Source organism: Astyanax mexicanus, chromosome 9, assembly GCF_023375975.1.
Source record: "Astyanax mexicanus isolate ESR-SI-001 chromosome 9, AstMex3_surface, whole genome shotgun sequence".
NCBI lineage: Eukaryota > Metazoa > Chordata > Actinopteri > Characiformes > Acestrorhamphidae > Astyanax > Astyanax mexicanus.
This window is the reverse complement of record NC_064416.1, coordinates 27,081,350-27,100,159: the sequence shown is the minus strand read 5'-3', so window position 1 is coordinate 27,100,159 and position 18,810 is coordinate 27,081,350. Positions and strand designations below refer to the sequence as shown.

Below are 18,810 nucleotides of genomic sequence, written 5' to 3'. Positions count from 1 at the left end.
TTAACGCAGAATGCTAGCCTTGCACAGCTACAAGCACCTCTGTGCCTGAAAACTGTGATTAATCAAGCCCCAGCGATGCCCCAGCTTTTATGTGTGAGTAAATGGTTATGATTATAGTAACCGTTTGGGGGAACTGGGTCGTTCTGAAGTACAACACTGCTGCAGTTTTTTTTTTTTTTTCATATGGCCCAACTGCCATAGAAAGCAACTGTGGTCTGAGACTAATTTAGTTTGAGGCGTGCAGGCAGCCCAGGTGAGCATAATTACAGAGATAAATGAGGCAGGTAAGTGACAGTGGCTTATGGCATGCTGCCATGGGACAGGGCATTGGGTGGGGAGTCCCTGGGTTCTTACGCGTCATGCTCTAAAACCACAAGCACTTCATTTTAGATAAGCAGGGAAGCTAATTATGCATCTTTGGACCACACCGCTAGCCTAGCCACCTCTGCTAACCTTCCACAGCACAACAGTGAGTGCAACCGTAGTTGACTAAAGTCGTACTCTAAAGACATACTGAGTCATACAAAGGGTACTGTTCTTTTAGGTGAAAGCTCTTTTGTAAATATTTCTATGCAAAAAATACAATATATTTAGATTTTCTGCAGTCATTAAAAAAAAACTTTTTTTTTTTTTTACACTGAACTGATCAGTAGAAACAAAGCAAATTTACATAATAATATAATACTTCTAGGGAAAATATATAATTTTTTACTTTTGGACCAAAATTTTGTTTTTTGTTATTGTTTGTTGTTTTGTTTTAACAGTGATGTTATTGCAGCTTTAAATAAATAAAAAAGGTCTGGGTAGGATCCCAGCATATACACATTCAAATAAATAAACAAGTATATTTGTGTTAAACTGCTTTAAACGTACTGGACTACTATTTTGAAAATGCTGACGCTCATAATAAATTGTAATGAGTTGTAAAAAGGAAGGCTGATTCCTTAATTGCTTAAATTTAGATTTCATATTGTCTCTAGAGAAACCTTTGTGACCACTTTCCTCCCTTCTATTATGCAAGTTGTAGCTGTTGAGTACATTTGTCACAACAATAAAGAATGACTTTTTCCAGACCTTTAGCCTACTTACAGTAAAACGAAAAGCGGAAAACAGGCAAATACGGAACGGAAAGTTTACTGTAAGTTTTTCTGCATAATGACATAGGTCGTTTTGTTTCACAAGCCGAGGACTAATTGGTGCACTAATTTGCGAGGGACTGTCCAAGTAAATCAACTTCTTCACTTCAAAAACACATCACACGTTTTCTTGCATGAGATCCCAGATCTAAATGTTAATGATGAAGGGGCTTTTTACACATTAAATTTTAGCTGACATTTAGCACAGATCTTTAGATGTGGCCTTCACTTGGGAAGGTGTAAAAGGTGTTTTTTCCCTCTTTTTCTCTCGCTCCCTTTTTTTTATACCAACATCCCATCCCCCAACGCTAGAAAAAAAATCACAAAAATAAAAAACTCATGCAATAATTTCTATGCTGAGAAGCCTGTTCATGTTCTGTTTATATTTATAGTACCAGTCATAAGTTTGGGCACACCTTCTCATTATTTTCTTATTCTTAATGTTTTTCTTTATTTCATGTATTTTCTACATGATAGATTAAAATATAGACAACCAAACAATTAAGGGACACATATGAAATGTAGTAAACTGTAAAAAAGTGTTTGTTCTTCACAATCCCCTGACTTAAACCCAACTGAGTGATTTGGGATGAGCTGGAGCCTCACAGTGTGAAGGAAAAGAAGCAACTATTGTTTAGCAACTCCAGGAACTCCTTCTAGAGTGTGCAAATCTATCATTAAAGCCAAAATTTTTATTATGAAGCAATAAATCTAAAGTATAAAACATATTTTGTTTTTTTTAACACTTTTTTAATACTTTATATGTTTCTATAGCTTCAATATTAAATTTACAATTTAAAACATCATGAAAAGAAAGAAACACATTGAATGAGAAAAGGTGTGTCCCAACTTTTGACTGGTAATGTATATTTACTGTATGTTTTATATATTTGTATCTGGGACTTTGGTTAGTAAACAAGTGAAAATAAGGGAACCATTTTATTCGCAATTTGTCTTCTTTAAAATGATGTATTTTTATTTTCTAAAAGACATTGTTTCTTTTGCCTCCTTTGACACTTTTTGGGGTCATACTGTATATCAGAGAATGCTTTAGGCCCAACGCTGAAGCTGCTGGATGAGAAATGATGCACCTGTGTGCTGTCTAAAGATAGGCCAGCAGAGGAGGGCTCGGGAGCAGACTCCAGAGGACCCATCCGTCTCAATCGAAGGCTGCAGCTGACACCTTACAAAGAGGTACAATTAATAAGGACATTATCCGCCGGTAGACAACAATGGGGGCCTGACGCACAGACACTAACCCCTGGAGGTCTGGAGAGTAAGGGGAGGGAGAGGCAGGGCCTGCAGGCCTTTAGAACAAGGCTCATTAGGAACAATTTCTCTCCAACATGAAATACTATCCCATAATAGAGACATCTTTTCAAACCATTATCAGCTCCTCTGTTTGGATTGGGTCATTTTCAAGGATCAATCTTGCGTATGTCAGGGCCTGTTGAAACATGTTTTTAAGGTTGGAGGGGGAAAAAAATCTTTAGATGAAAGCTCTCTCCTGCATTTTCTTTTCTTTTTTCCCTTCAGTCCATGTGATAAAATGTGTCCTTGAGTCATGTTTTTATTAGAGCATTATTAAGCAGAGAGATTGAAACTTAAGTGTGTGTGTGTGTGTAGACTAGCATTAATCATTGGATATTCTTCACAGCTACTATTTATTTTGGACAAATGATCACTGTCCAGGACAAGATAATAAAATATGCAGAGAAAAGACTTTGTGTCGGTTTGATTTTGTCATCTTTTCCACTTTTAATCAAACTTTTCACTTCGACCTATATTTGTTCTGACCGTTCTAATAAGAAGCATTCTTAATAGAATAGCATTTACAGAAAATGGAAAGTAAATGAGAGTGCTTTGATGACAGATGCTTTGGTGAAAGTGATGTATTTGTGCAGGACGTGAGCGGCCCATAGTTCAGAGGGCAAGGGACACCACCTCAGTGACATTTCCAGTGATCGTGGGGGAGTTGCTGCTGGTCGCTGGACTGGAGACGCATGGTGAATTGCACCGGTCAGAGGTCACGGCTAGGTTACGTTGACTGAGGAGGTCACTCAGCTGGAAAAGAAAAACAGAGAGGGGAAAAGATGACTACGTTCAGCCTGGTTGAACAAAGTTTACATGCAGATTGGAATAGAGTAAAAAATATGTATACTGTATAAAAATATATATATACTGTAAATTTAGTACCAGACAAATGTTTGGACACTTCTCATTCAGTGTTTTTCTTCATTTCTTTCGTTATTTATTTTGTTTATTGTAGAACAATCTTAACCCTCCTGTTATGCTATGGGTCAGATTGACCCGTTTTAAAGTTTGAAGCTCTAGAAAAAACAGTTAAAAGTATTTTTTCAGAATGAAACTTTTTTCTGCTTGCATTAATTAAGTGTAATCAACATATAATAGGAAAATAGTTCATCTCACATATTTGCAACCACCTCCTGCAAAAACTAAAACACAAAACAAAATTGCAAAGTTTCAATGTTATGTAAAACTATTGTGTATTATATGTTGGTCTTTTAAAAGTAATAAAGTAGTGAAACATAAAAAAGTAACATGCACATGTACATACATGAATATGTTTTTTTTTTGTTATGAAATTGAGTGAACTATCCTAATTGAACCATTACCTGTTAGAGGTAAAGAACACCATTGCACTAAATAGAAAAATAGATATAGGTAGTATAGACATATTCACACTGCTTGTTAGGATTTTTTTTTTTTGGTTTCACACATCTTTTGGATAATTAAACATGCACCAGGTCAAATTGATCCGTGAACACCATTTCTGTTCTTGACAAATGAACATAACAGGAGGGTTAAAGACATGAAAACAATTAAAAGTGTTCTCCACAATCCCCTGACCTAAAACCAACTAGTGGTGTTTTGGAATGAGCTGGAGCTTCAAAGCGTGAAGGGAAAGCATCAACTATTGTTCAGCACCTCCAGGAACTCCTTCAAGAAGAAGACAAAACTATTGCAGGTGACTCTCCCTCATGAAGACACTGAGATTAAAATACCAAGAGTGTCCAAATCTGTCTTCAAAGATAAATGTGGTACTAATATCTAAAGAATAACATAATCTTAGCTCATATTTATAGCTTTAATCTGTTAATATTAAATTTACGGTGTGAAAAATCCTAAAGAAAAAGAAAACACATTAAATGAGAAGAATTGTGTCCAAACGTTTGATTGGTGCTGTACATCCGTGTGAATAAACATGCATTCTTGTAGTCTTGCAGAGGTTTTAAAACTGGATGGACCAGTTGTGCACGGAGTAATCCAGTTTCCCTGCTAGGTGAGTTTCATTTTAATTCCCAGCCATATTATATATTATATAATATATAATATATTATTTAAGTGAAAATCTTGGAGAAACTTTTTTCACAGTGGCATGCTTAAAGTAAAGAGCTATGATCATGTGACCAATATCATCAACCACAAAAAATGTTGATATTAAATAAAGCCATTTAAGTTATAATTTATCATCCATTAGAAAACACATAAACAATAGCTTCTATAGTTTTATACAATGTAGTTACAGTTGTGATCAGCAGGATAAAACTTTTGGATAATTCTCTTAAAATTACTATCAGAGTAAATGTGCCAGAAATGCCACAGAGGACTACTTTGTTGCGGGTGACATCTGTCACTTTAAGCAAACAGATTTCACCATGGAAAATCAAGGCCCTTTTACAGTGGAGTAATTTTAATGAGGTGTGGAGGTATGTTTCAGATGAACCAAAGACTAATCTGTGCTTAAGTCGTTGCCACTTGTTTAGAAAGTCAAGAGTTCCTTTCCTATTATCTGTTATGTTTTCTGTTGAGTTCCACGGGGAAGGGATGAGCTTGGTTATGGATTAAAAGTGCGATCAATGGGAAGATAGGCGTCTGGTTCCCTAAGCTGCAGAAAATGAATTGGAAATGCAGTCAAACTCATATCGACCCACTGCTAAGGTTTGCTTTCATTGCCAAGAGTTGATAACCTCTCCCAATATTATGATAAGCAGCTAATCTCTTATTTTAAACACAACCTTCACCCCTCCATTCTCACTGGAGAAGTTCTGCTTTATTTGTCATAAATCTCACAAAATACTGTTGATTATGAAGTAAAAAAAAACGTGAATGCATAAATATTGTTGGTCTTTCTGAACAGTGAACATGTTTATTCAACCTTTTCTCTCAGGTAATTCTAACACCTGGTCTATCAGGTGATTTCTAAAGAGAAATGCTGGATAAGCTTAGGATCGATATGAACATGGGTGTGAAAATGACTGAACTTTGTTTCTGTATTTAAAAAAATATATTTTAGAAGATCAGATCAGAAGAATGATTACTGAAACACAATAATTTTTATCTAATTTTAATTTTCAATAAAAAAATACCCCTTTTTGCTTAGCCCTTAAAGTATTTGGCGCAAAATCCAGAAGATTTAGCTATATTCTAAAACAATACTGATAGCGCATTTTCTTTTATTGCTTTATTAAAACAGTCAACCCAATTTATAACAATATGACATGAAACTACCAACACCTATGCTAATTTGTCTTTGTACAGATAGCAGTTGTGGCTAAATACAGCATTTAAATTAGCATACCTTTAACAATGTATTAGGCATATGGAACATTTCTTACAACATAATTTTCCCCCCAATGTAACAATGGTATAGCTTTATAATAGGTTTGTGTGTTATTTGGATAGGATGGCAATAAAGTTCTTCTTGATTAAACAAGTCAGTAATATGTCCAGTTTCCCAACTTATGCTGAATGAATTGATAAATCAAGTTGTATTGCACCTGTTAAAAAAACAAAACAATCATAATAAATGCATAATAATATAAAACAACCTGTTGGAGCAGAAACAATGAAGTGTGATTAGTGGAACATATTTGGTACTCCATATGATTCTGAGACAAAATCAGAGTATGAGTCTAATTCATATCTCCTTAATTCGCCCACTATAACGCAGAATCACAATGATTCCCTTCAATAAATGCCACAAATTACAGTCTGAGAGAAAAGGCCAGGAAGGTGGATCCCATTCATTTCATGTTTAATTTACGGTATTGTTTGCTTGGTTTCAGCCCACATGCCTGCCTCTGCTCTTCATTATTGGGGCAGAACAGTGATTAACAGCAATTTACAGTATAATTATATGAAAAAAAGGGAAAACTGCTGTCATATTTTTCATAGAATAAAGCAGGAAAGGAAATATGGAGTAGTGAACTCAGGCGGAAAAGTGTACTGAATGCTGATACTTGCAGGAAGCTAACATTTTGTGAGAGCATATTGTGTCAAAAAGTATTAACTGAGTACGCGTGCAGTACCTTCTCTAAGTGCTGCATCGTTATTTTGGGGTAGATGGGTATAGACACCAATACACTAGGCACAAAACACCAGAGGTTCTGGATTAGAAGAAAATGCATAAAAAAACAATAACATATGATCAAATAAGTGTATGACATAATGATATGGTAAGTACAAAGAACAAAATATTTTATACAATAGAATTCATTTATATCTTAATTACTTTTCATGTGATTATAATGGAATTAAAAAAAGGTACATCGCAAGGACCAGTAAAATCAAGCAAGCGAGCAAAGCATCACTGTTCAGTACAAACCTTTGTGAAATTCAGTTAATTTACCTTTTTAATTAAGACTCAATATTATGTAAAAATATAAAAATATACTAAGAATGTTTGTTCTGCCAATAAAATATGCCATTATTTTTATATACTTGTGTGGCCCTTGTTTAAAAACTACTATTATTTATACATTAAATAAATGATTATAAATGAAAAACTATCCAAATGTGATGTATGTTTCTGAATCTGACCCTTGTTGACTGACCACATGCAAGCCCTCGATGTCAATATGGATTTAAAAAATGGCCAACTGCCATCTAGAAGAGAAGGAAGCAGATCTTTCTTTTAATCCTCTCAGTTACATATTAAGACATTTCAATTGATCCAATCTGCCCTACAGATCTTCAGTGTCTTGTTTGTGTTTGACCCAGTCCAGCCCACCAGAAATGATTTGGTATCTGTCACTGCCAATAACGCCATGGATATCATGAGGGGTGGCTGAATGACTGCAGGTACTGAAAGGAGCTCCTCCTCTTGCTGGCTCTTATCTTCAGCTCACTCTTTAAAATGGAAGGTCCTCTATGGAGGCTGGGTCAATATCCCGAGGGCTGGCACAGTGGAGACGACTATTGATCTCTCGCTATCTGTTTCAAACGCTCTACCTCCACTCACATGGTACATGCCACGATTCCTGCCCTCACTCCTATCAAAGGGCCCTTCTGCCCGACTACAAAGGTGGCCGTGGCTTTTCACTCAACATGGGGCGATCATGCACTTGTTTGGTGACACGACACTGTAACTGATCACACCAGGCCCTTTCTAACCTTGTGGCGAAATCGAGACGCAGATCGTCACCGAGCCCCCCCGTCGATCAGAAGAAGAGACGATAGTGTTGTGCGAGGCCTTTATCAGAACGGAGGGGGGAAAAAAACAAATCAGGTTAATTGGTGATCAACCAAGTGTCTCTGATTCTAATGAGGCCTCGGTTGCCCACGGCAGGGCCTAGTTCAGGATAAGGGACTTTTTTCTTTCTCACTCTCACTCCTTTGATCATGTTTGCTTTTTTCACTGCTGGGATTCTCATTGTTGTTTTTAATTACTTAGCCACCAAATGGCACAGATGAAAGATAGGTGACTGTAATTAATAACATTTACATACATTAGCATCACTAACAAGTCTCATTAGTAGCTTGTGGCTTTTGTTTTGACGAAAGTCTCATGTCAATCTCTCTTTTTATGAAAGCACAGACTATATGGAATGGTGCGAGAATAGAGGCCAGAAATTCTTGATATCTTCCATATTTTCTGGTAATCAAATTTCACTGTAATTAAATCAACTGCACATCCCAATGATTAAGGTCAACCTGTGGAAATATGCTGATTGCTTTATTACGCCATAATAAAACACGCCAACTCTATTCAATTAGTCAGTTCAGAAGAATACTTTGTGCTAGCGAGCATGCAGCTTCCAGTTAGCCTCAAAGGGCTGATCAAAGAGTCTTGCAGCTTGCCGTTTGGTTGCGTATAATGAGGGTCGGGACAATGCGCTTTATCTGGTGCAAGTACGCTGGAGAGTCTTAAATGGAGTCACCGTTGTAGTCTTTTGATAGTGGTCAGCATGGTAATGACAAGGGAAAATTTGCTCCCATTACAATCGATAGCCCCTCCGAACAAATGAAAGAAAAGAGAGCACTCTCTTTCAGGAAGACCTGTCACGCTGATAATGATGGAAAAGCCTACAGGTTTGGCCTCTGTGTTGCGCAAGTCAGGCTTGAAATGCTTGATTGCTGTCATGCCGCATCTCTACAAAACTACCAGGTACCCGCGATGGCAAATGGACCAGGTTCGGCGTAATGACACCGTGTATTCTGGTGGATGGCCCATCTGATAATGATGTGTTCCGGGGCCTCGTCTCCTGTCCGTTCTATTGGCTGACAATGGCATATCCACACAATTTTTTTTTCTGTCAGTTACACTTGTATTACAGGCTTGTATCTGGAATAGAATATATGTGCATTCCAATGTTTACACGAACACAAATGTGTAATAACATTTAGTCGGCGAAGGCTGATGGCTCTTCTGTCTAACAAGGGGGCTTTTGCAATGACTTTCGATGACTGTGTGCTTCAGTTGGATGGATCAATAATGTATTCTTTTTATGTGATGCTGGTAACAAGCGCTTCGTGATTAGTTTGACAGAAAATGACTCCCTAATCAGGGAAATGTATTCTGTTTTGGGTGGCTAAATGAGGGTGTTTACACTCATCCCAGTGCAGGTCAGGGAGACTCTACACTTTGCTGCTTTGAGACAGAGCACTGTAATCTGTGCCAAAGAGACAGGCTGTCATTACTACCAAGTGCAGTAATAGAGTGACATGGATGCCATGGCGAACAATTGGTTTTCCGGCATCAATCATGCAGGCTGGGGACTGAGCTAAATGATGAGGGAGAAGTGGCAGAGGGGATTTGGGGTGTGGGTGTGTATGTGTGTGTGGCATCATTTTACGTGACAGCATTAAGCATAACAATATCAGGCTTTACTTATGTGGTATGTGTGTGTGTGTGTGTGGCTGTAAGAGGGGGATGGGGAGTATGTAGTGCAGGATAAGCTGTCTTGTCTCTGCATGTGGACCTTCTAGAAGAATAGAAGAGAAGACTCTGACTGAGCTCTATTGCTGCCTCTGTGCCAGTCCACTACTGCCACTTCTTATGTAATGTGATGAGTCCCCCTCCTGTGTCTATGTCTGAGTGGTTGTTTTTGTACAGTTTCGAGAAAAAATACACCTGGCCCTGACTATGTCAGTTTTTTTTTTTTTATCTGAAAGGCATAAATAGTCTGTTTGACTAACACAAGAACATTAGAACTAATAATATTTCTCATTATCAGGAAAAGTATTAATATGTTGGTTTTAAAACAACACAGTTTTGTTAGCTGACTTTTCTGTGAACTCTTTGCCCAGACACTACAATAATACATTAACTGGTAACTGGTAACACCTTGAGAGGGTACATTTCTAAAGCTGTGTGCAACAATCATTGGTCCCAAGTGACACATGTGTACTGCAAATTTGTCATATAAGGTATTAACACCTTAATGGACAGCACAGTGGGTGGTAGTTATCATGATGAGCGGTGTTCGACTAGAATTGTCCATAGGAACAAGAAACAAGCGACTCAGAATGATGGCAAAAAACACATGCATTCACATTTAAAGCAGGAACCCCTAGCATATATCTCACTACTTAATGCGGTTTTCTGTAGCTTCATTGGGGCAGGACAAAAAAGTTATGGAACACAACTCTAGTTCTTGTTTTTAAAATAAATGCATGCTTATTGCCCATTTTTCACAATATTGTGCTTTAGCTTGTAAATAACTAAATAACAATGCGATCTTGTGAGCAAGTTTGAAGAAAAAGGGTTTGGTTCCAGCCTTTCAATTTCCTTACTAAATCTCTGATTAACCAAACCATGTATTGTGAATGCGACAAATACTAGTAAACAAACACAGTGACATATTTTTGAACAGAGCCGCATGTCCTGCAAATGTATTAAAACAAACCTGAGTGTGTATGTGAGTGTGCCCTTATGTTTGTGAGTGTAACATTTAACTGCACCTCTCTTAACTCTCTTATGACATTGTTGGTATTCATTCTGGTCATCCAAAGCAATTATCCCCTTCATTTTTTGAACAGACAGACAGGCTTGTTACTGATGCACTTCCAGAGGGTTCCACTAATGAACTCTTTGTTAAATGAGACATCCCTGAGTTCTATCATTGCACCTTTTATATGCACTACTTCTCCCCCACAGTTCGCTGCTATATTTCTCAGGGTTTTTTTTTTTTTTTTTTCGAAATGTGGAGGCTTTTTTTCACACATTTGCACATTTGAATATAAATATAGACATCAACAGCCGTAATCCCGTGGATGACATGTGCATGACAGAGGTTGAGGGTCAATAGCTGTCAAGGCTTGGTCATCTTTTGGTATAATTCACTCTGTTTTTCTTTGAGAGAAAAAGCCCAAAAGCCGCTTTGTCTCCCGCTCTGTGCTAGCAGCAGTCGGGAGGAGAGCGGGCAAGCGGCAGGTCCTCTGAGCTGAGTTTCCACCTGTCAGCGCAGTGGCCTGGTTAGAAAAGGGCAGGGGAAAGGCTTCGACTGGCCAATAGTCGGGGTCAAGGACGGACCAGGCGCTGCCACTCCCCAGCCACATCATCTGTGTATGACAGCACCGCCCCGGGGTTGGAGTTCAGCTGGGCTTTCTCGCCGGCACGACGCTTAACGTCAAACACAAGATTAAAGCAGGGGTGTCGCATCTTGGCAGGGCCCAAATGAAAATATCAAGCGCTAAGCCCCTTCTCTGCACAGAGCCGAGGGGACAGGTAGCTAATATTAGAGAGGAGGGAAGGGCCTAGTTAGCAGAGACTGCCTGCTGCTTTCTGAGTGCCCAGCGCTGGTCAAAAGGCCACCCAGGCTTTGGAGCTGCTTTATTGGTAAAATATATTACAGTAGAGGCCTGCCGAGCTGCCTTATTAAGAGGTGGGGGCATGAAAGAGATGGCCTCCTGACACATCTTCCTGGCACAGCACACATCTCCATATTACTGAATAAATTACTACAAGCCAAGACTTTATTTCGCAGCCTTTTAATATCTGGGGCTTTATGAAGAGTCAATAATGGATCCACTTAAACAAACATTACCTCAGAAGTGATAGTTAAGGAATTGTAATTTCAGAAAAAAAAAAAGATTTCTGAAGCTGACTGCAAATGGCTAGACTTTTAAGCTACTCGTCACAGACAGACAGCTCAAAATATGTACATCATGGCTCATAGCTGTGTTTGTTGCTGTTGGACTTTAACAACATTGGAGGGAAAAAAAAAAAACAGAAAAGCATGAACCTTGCAAGTAAGCCTCGAGTGAAATCCATTCTTGTATATGTAATCATCCTTCAGATTACTGGTATCAGGTGCTGCATATCCACTTGGCTACTGAATATTAGTGATAAAAAAAAATTCAACAGTCATCCATTCAAAAGGATTCACTTTAGCTGATGCAGCTCTGTGTCGTTTCTTGTTTTTCGATTACCAGTTCGGTTCTTAGTGGCGTGATTGCTTTTTAATGCCGAACAGATGCGAGCTGGATATTTCTGGCAGTCTGTTTTAACAGGCTCCATGCCTGAGTGTGATGGGGAAAGCAGAGGAGAGCTTGTAGAGGAGCGATGGCGGCTAAAGAAAGCCATTGTACGGCTTGATGTAAAAAGAAAAAAGTCAGTCACACAAATCTACCATCAGATAAAATGTTATTATCATTATAAGAGAAACAAGAAAGGAAGTAGCAGAGAGCCGACATGGAAATTGGAGATTTTGTAGTGCTTCAGTCTTTTATTCTAGATTTCAGTAATGTGGGGTTCCAGTACAATGTCCAGTATATCCTATTTAGCAAGTAAGACATATGTTATATTGAGTATTAAGTAAAGTTAACCTAATGGTACTCTAAAAACTCAATTTATTATGATTGTGTAATAATGTGACACTTATTTAAGACAAAGGTAATAATATATGTACTTTATAATGTGTTATTTCTTTATAAGTATTTTTGCTGTGGTATATTCTTAAATTAATATATGTTTTTCAGTCTTTTGTCACATCACCAAGAATATCATTATCTCAAGAAAACCCTAAAATATTGTGATATTCATTAAGGACCACTTCTAATATGGCTGGAGACTGCCCACAACAGACCAGCAAAAGACAGACCACCACCGATGTCTTATTGTTTTTAACCAGATGTTACCACTATCTGTTCTGACATATGCATGAGTCGCATCGCCTCAGCCCCCAGGTAAGCTAATAAGAAGGATAATGTTTAAGGCCATGTTGCCCCAGAACTTCACCCTCCCTTTCTACCCATGAGCGACAAGGACTTCAAACAGAAAACAGGGAGTGGGCATCCAAAAAAAAAACATGAAACAGCGGTTCTCCCCCAGAATCACAGAGACTCAGGCTTCACACACCAATCATCTGTTAGAAATGGATCAGTACAGTTGCCCACCCTGCGCTTATCACGCTCTCCTGAAAACCACTGCCTGAGGCATCCCATAAACCAGACCGCTGCCTTCTTTTTTACCTCGCTCCATGAAATAGCTGGACTGAGCTGAGTTGAGACCGAGCGATTTTACAAGGGAAGCCCATGTGCCAAAATTGCACCAGAAATGTGCAGTGGTGAGGAGAAGATATGGATTTCAATCCTCGCAAATGTGTGTATACCTAGAGCCAATTTGGCTGCTTGAAGGGAAAGTTATAGAAACTAAATGATGGAACTTAAAGAGGACAAAATTGCTCATAGTGGAAGCTTGAGAGCGAAAACTAATTCAAAATCCTTTTTGAAATATCTTAAGCTTGAATAACCAATTCAGTTTCACTGAATTGTGGTGCTACACTAGCAGTCAAAGAGAATGAATGAGATAAATGTTCACACTTAAGAAACACTACATGACAGAGTGTACTATAACAATAGATTCTGGCACCAATGTACCAATGGCCATAGGGATGATGATATACTGTACATAAAACACTAATTTATAGCAAAGGTTTTGAAAGAGTTGTCCATATACGCCAACAAGACAATACAAGATACAGTCTACCATTCATCAGGGGACATTTACATAAAAGTGTTTCATAATGAGGATACTAAAAATATATAGTAACTATAATTTGTACAGTTACTGTACTGTACAAAACTGTAATAATAACTGTAATTAAAATATATATACTATAGTACTAGCAAGGATTACGGTACAGCTGGGATGTCAAACATACAGACATAAGATTGTATAGTATAGACATCAATCTGTTTTGTTTATATGAGTTTAAATAACCTGTTTTTGCTTCAAATTTGTATATGTGGCTCTAAAAAGGCAAAAAAAAACTTCAATATATTGTTACTGTCCACGAAACGAAAAATATGCCTCTTCAAAATAGCAACTTTACAGGAGAGAGATAAAACCTTCTTAAATGCCAATAAAATTCAATGTAAAAAAAATATTTCCAGTGATTTTGGAGAATTTCTGTGGGTCAGTTCAAGAATTTTTGACGAACTGTACAAGACTGTTTCTGTGTTCAAATTATGTTAGATTATTAGTAAACTAAAAAAATATACAAAAATGGATATACCTGTTTATAATGTCACACTGCCAGTGTTTATTTAACTCTAAAAGTGTTGATTTAAAACAGGCAAATTTGCTGGGTAATGATTCTATGGATTACATCACAATTACATTTTAGCAGGTAATCAGAAATCTGTTACAGAATCTATTTTTAAATTAACCCTTCCAACCCTGCCGTCCATTAAGTCATGGAGGGGGTTAAGGACTGTGGTAGATCAAGTAATGTTGTGATGGACAACACACTCACCAGTAAAATGTGTAGAGAAGAAAAATCCAACCCCTATAAAGAATCTGTGGAGAGAGTATGTGGGACATACATTTAGATATTTTATGAAAATGACAGCACAGTCTAAACATTCATTAGTTGTTCAGGGTAATGCTCGAACGACTATTTAAAAATAAGCATTTTGTTAAGATGCTTTTAGAAAACCCAGAAACTCTTTGTTGTCTGTAAGTTTATTTTATCCGTCATATCTTTTTTATGTGTATCATTACAAACACATAAATAATAAAAAGGGATTTTTATATACTTTGAGAAATGTGCAGCATTATTAGAGTGATATTTCACTTCTTTCTAGGCTTTCCTTTCATTTCTGTCTCACATCTACTTGCATTGTCCACTGCTGTCTATTGTTTGACCGCTGCCTTCACGTCGCTGGATCTGAGGCAACGCGTAATGGAATTCATACAAAAATAAATTTGTTGCTTAAGGGCATAGAGCACAAAGTGGCTACTGTCATTAAGACAAATCACCTGTGTTGTGTGTGTGTCTCATTGTGTGTATATATACATTTATATTTTTACATATATTTACAGTCTAATATCTAAGCTCTATTTCTCTCCCTCTCTGTGACACATATTCATATCAAAGCATTACAAAAAAAAAAACATCTTTGAGATTTATTATATTTTATGCATGAAACATATTTCAGGAATGCAGCAGCCATTTTGTGGTATGGAGAAGATTCACTTTGTCTTTTCCCTTGTATAGAAACAGAAGCTGATGCTTCAGACCTCTAAGAGGCTTGAAGGCTTAAAAAAGGCTTAGCTGTCCTTCTTGTCCCCTCCACGCTACACTGCAGTTAAAAAGTACAAAGAAAAAAAAGCACATATAAGAGGAGCCTGAGGACACTAGAAAACCACTCCTGACTACCTTAATTTTCGTTGAAAACCAACACATTTCCTATGTTCATCCTCAGTATTAGTTTCACTATAGTTTCAGAACTACAGAAAAAAAAACTTCTTGGAACTATTTTTAATCAGCCAATTTTTTATCTTGTACTGAAATATAAATAATACAAAAATCTATGTGAATTAAAATGTTGAATAATAAGATGGGATGTGAGGGCTGACCTCATTTCTGCCTCCATGGCACAGATTAAAAAGCTCAAACCTTTAAATCTGACCACATGTTCAGAGCAGTTTTAGATACTGTGTCCTCTTTTCAGAATGCAGTTGAAATGTCATGTTCATTTGCTCTCCTTGGCTCATTACAGCTTTTTATCCCAATGAATTACTGAAATATTAACAATTCACTATTGTAAATTGGTCTATGTTTATGTTTACATGAAAATAAAAAGAGGAGATGAAATGAAATGAATGTCAACAAAAACCAACCCTGCTCAGAGATTTCATTTTACACCAACAATAGGCATGCAATTATAGTGTCAGTAAAAGAAGAGCCAGGAATGACAACCTTGTGATATCATTTCTATCCCATAAATAACTGATTTGACTGTGTTTGGGAGCGCATAGCAACTTATGATGAAACAATTTTGGAAACAGAGGCTGATCCTGAAGGCTTTGCGCTAATCCCTCCCCTGGATGCAGGCTTAACCAAACAGCAAGTTTGTGACAGGCTCAAATAGCAACTCAGTGTTGGGATACTTCATTCAGCTTAAGCCAACTTATCAAGCACATTCAAAGCACATCCATTGAGCCGTGTGGATGGGACTTTTCTGCAGATCTATTAGAAACCACTCTTATCTGTATTTAGCATATGCCATGTATGTCTGCATTGCCAGCTTTAGGCGGATTCACTCTCCAAAACACCTCCAGCCATTCTCGAGCTGAGCCTACCGATAACATTCTGAAACTTCCTCGGACAAGCAGGTTTAACATCTCAATAACTTCATTCCTTGCCTCCCCTATCTGCTTATTTATTTATTATCATCTCAATGTCTACAGTGGCGGGACTGTGAATGCCATGTAATTTGCTTTGTTGCTTCTCCAAATGGAATGTATTTATTTTGAAAGCAAAATGGTGCTATCTGCTTTTCTCTGCCACCCTTTCTCCCTATTCAGTATATTCCGAATCCAGGGAACGTGATAATGTACAGTAAGTGGCTGGCTGAAACAGAAAATTGCATGCTGTTCTGTGATTGTGTAATGCACGTCATTACATACCGAGCATGTGGGCTTAATACAGTGTTCCTAGCTGGACTGAATTTTTCACATAAAACACCAACACACTATATCATATGGATTTATTGAACAAAGCTAGGAGCAATGTGGTGAAAAAACTTAGTTAGGCAGAAAAGCAGGGTTGTAGAGAAAATTTAACACACATTTCTTGGAACACAAATTGTCCTTGTGCGCTGTAAATTACATACTGTCCAATTTATAGTCTCCCAAGGAGTTCCAGAGCACTGTGTACAGACAGCATGTATGCAGACAGTGGCAGGACCTCTAATAAACCTACAGGAACGCTGGTGGACAACTGCAGTCCCAAAACAAAGCAGGTAGGTAATCAAATCTATCCAGCTAATATGCCAGAGATGGAGTACATCAGCACTACAAAACCTGGAAAGTGTCCAGGAGTAAGCCTGCTGGTGCACTGTGGTGGAAAATCGTTCAGAGAGAGATGTGTTCAAGCTGAAGTGCTGAGGTTGGGAGTTTAAAACGCAGTGCTGCCCTGAGCATATTCATAATCAGTTTACCGGGCCCCCAGTCAGTCACACACAAGCCCCATCCTTTGCGCCAATCCATTTGCCTTAATACAAAGTTTGGCACAGGACCATCTGACTCACAAACTAATAAAAATGTCATTAGTTTCCTAATAACTATGTAATTTGATATGATTATAAATTATAGCATGTTTTCCTCCGTCCTATCGGCGCCTCATTAACGTCATTTAAAAATTACAAAAAAAAGAAAAGAAAGATAAACAGTCTGATTTTTAAAAACAGACTTTTTAAAACACGTACATGATTCATATCACACCAAATACGTGCATCATTTTATTCACTAAAAGTACGTACATTGTACGTCGAAGTGTTTCTAATCCTTAGACCCTAGACCAGTAGCGTAGGATAAAAATAAATAAGTCGGAATAAATAAATAAATAAATAAATTCAGGCGCTGACAGTCAGTCTGGAATAGTAAGTAGCCGCCATAGCAAAAACAGCATTGTAAAACGATAAACTATATATATAACCCACTGTATTGTTCTACTGAAAACAAAAAACTAAACTTAATTTAGTAGAGGTACAATACAGATATACGTTTTAATGTACATAATTATAATAATAATAATCATATTAATATTAATATTAATAATAATAATATATTTTTTTATTTCTTTGATTTCTTATTTTACCAAAGTGAAGAAAGACGGATAATCACAAGCCATCAAATCAAGCTGAACTGCTTGAATTTTTGCACCAGGAGTGGCATAAAATTATCCAACAGTGTGTAAGACTGGTGGAGGAGAACATGCCAAGATGCATGAAAACTGTGATTAAAATCCAGGGTTATTCCACCAAATATTGATTTCTGAACTCTTAAAACTTTATGAATATGTTTTCTTTGCATTATTTGAACTCAGTATCTTTTTTCTTTTTTTTTGTTATTTCAGCCATTTTTAATATTTTCATTTGGAATTTGGGAGAAATGCTGTCCGTAGTTTTTAGAATAAAACAACAATGTTCATTTTACTCATATTTCAACATATACCTATAAATAGCAAAATCAGAGAAACGGATTCAGAAAGGGAAGTGGTCTCTTATTTTCTTCCAGAGCTGTATATTCGAATTATATCTTCCTGACATAACGGAAATGACCTGGTTATAACCTATCTGAGGTAATTTAGCGTTACCCACTTAGCGCCAGACGACGGCAGCTGAAGTTAATCATTTAAAAATATCTCGGTTCGTGTTTACGATGCAGTTCGACACAATGTTGTTGTTTCTCCGTTAGCTGCGCTGTGTAAGAAGCCACTGAAGCCATGCTCACCTCGGCGCTTTCACAACAACAAAACACCTGCCTGCTTTTGCCATTTTAACGTCGTTTATCATCAAATCGTTTCTTCGTTAGAGGTATTTTCCAGCGGGAACGCCTACCTGTTACTGCCCGCGAAGCTGCCTGAAGGTCAGTCAGTGTAGAGATGAAGCCCGTTTCAGAGAAAAAAAAACACTAGCTTCAAGTGGAAGTCTTGTTTGAGGGAAACACGGCTTCGTGGGAAAGCTTACTTACAGCAATTATAGATTTTAATTCTCTGGCTAAGAATAAGATACGTTTTGATAAACGGAACGCACTTTAACTCTCATTTCCTCTGCTAAAAAGACGATGATTTTTTTTTATTATTAATTTTATTCTAACTGGGTAAACTCGTTTGAAGGGATTAAAATGTGTTTTTTAACGGCCAAGGTCGTGTAGATATCCGAGATATTTAGCGTTATCCCGTGTGCGTGGAAAATCTAATTATTAACAAATAATCAATCTCAAATAATAAAACTCTCTCTCTTTGGTCTGACTCCTATTTTATTCGTAAATTCAACATTTTAAAGGAAAACCAACTACCAAACCGTCCGTGTTTGCCTGCATTAAACATTTCTTCACTGTCAATTAAGTCTTAAAGTCAGCCATGGGCAGGCAAACACGTCTCTAATTCCTCTCTCTGTGTGATATTGGTACAGG

The 18,810-nt window shown here is 37.5% G+C and overlaps 1 long non-coding RNA gene across 1 annotated transcript; it reads right to left on the bottom strand.

Moving 5' to 3' along the window:
* Positions 1-630: 630 nt before the first annotated feature.
* On the bottom strand, positions 631-18,339 carry LOC111194777 (uncharacterized). Its single transcript, XR_002651256.2, has 3 exons — positions 18,234-18,339; positions 14,141-14,184; positions 631-3,200 (listed from the first exon to the last, which is right to left on the bottom strand). It is a non-coding gene; the product is annotated as an uncharacterized LOC111194777 (long non-coding RNA).
* Positions 18,340-18,810: the final 471 nt, after the last annotated feature.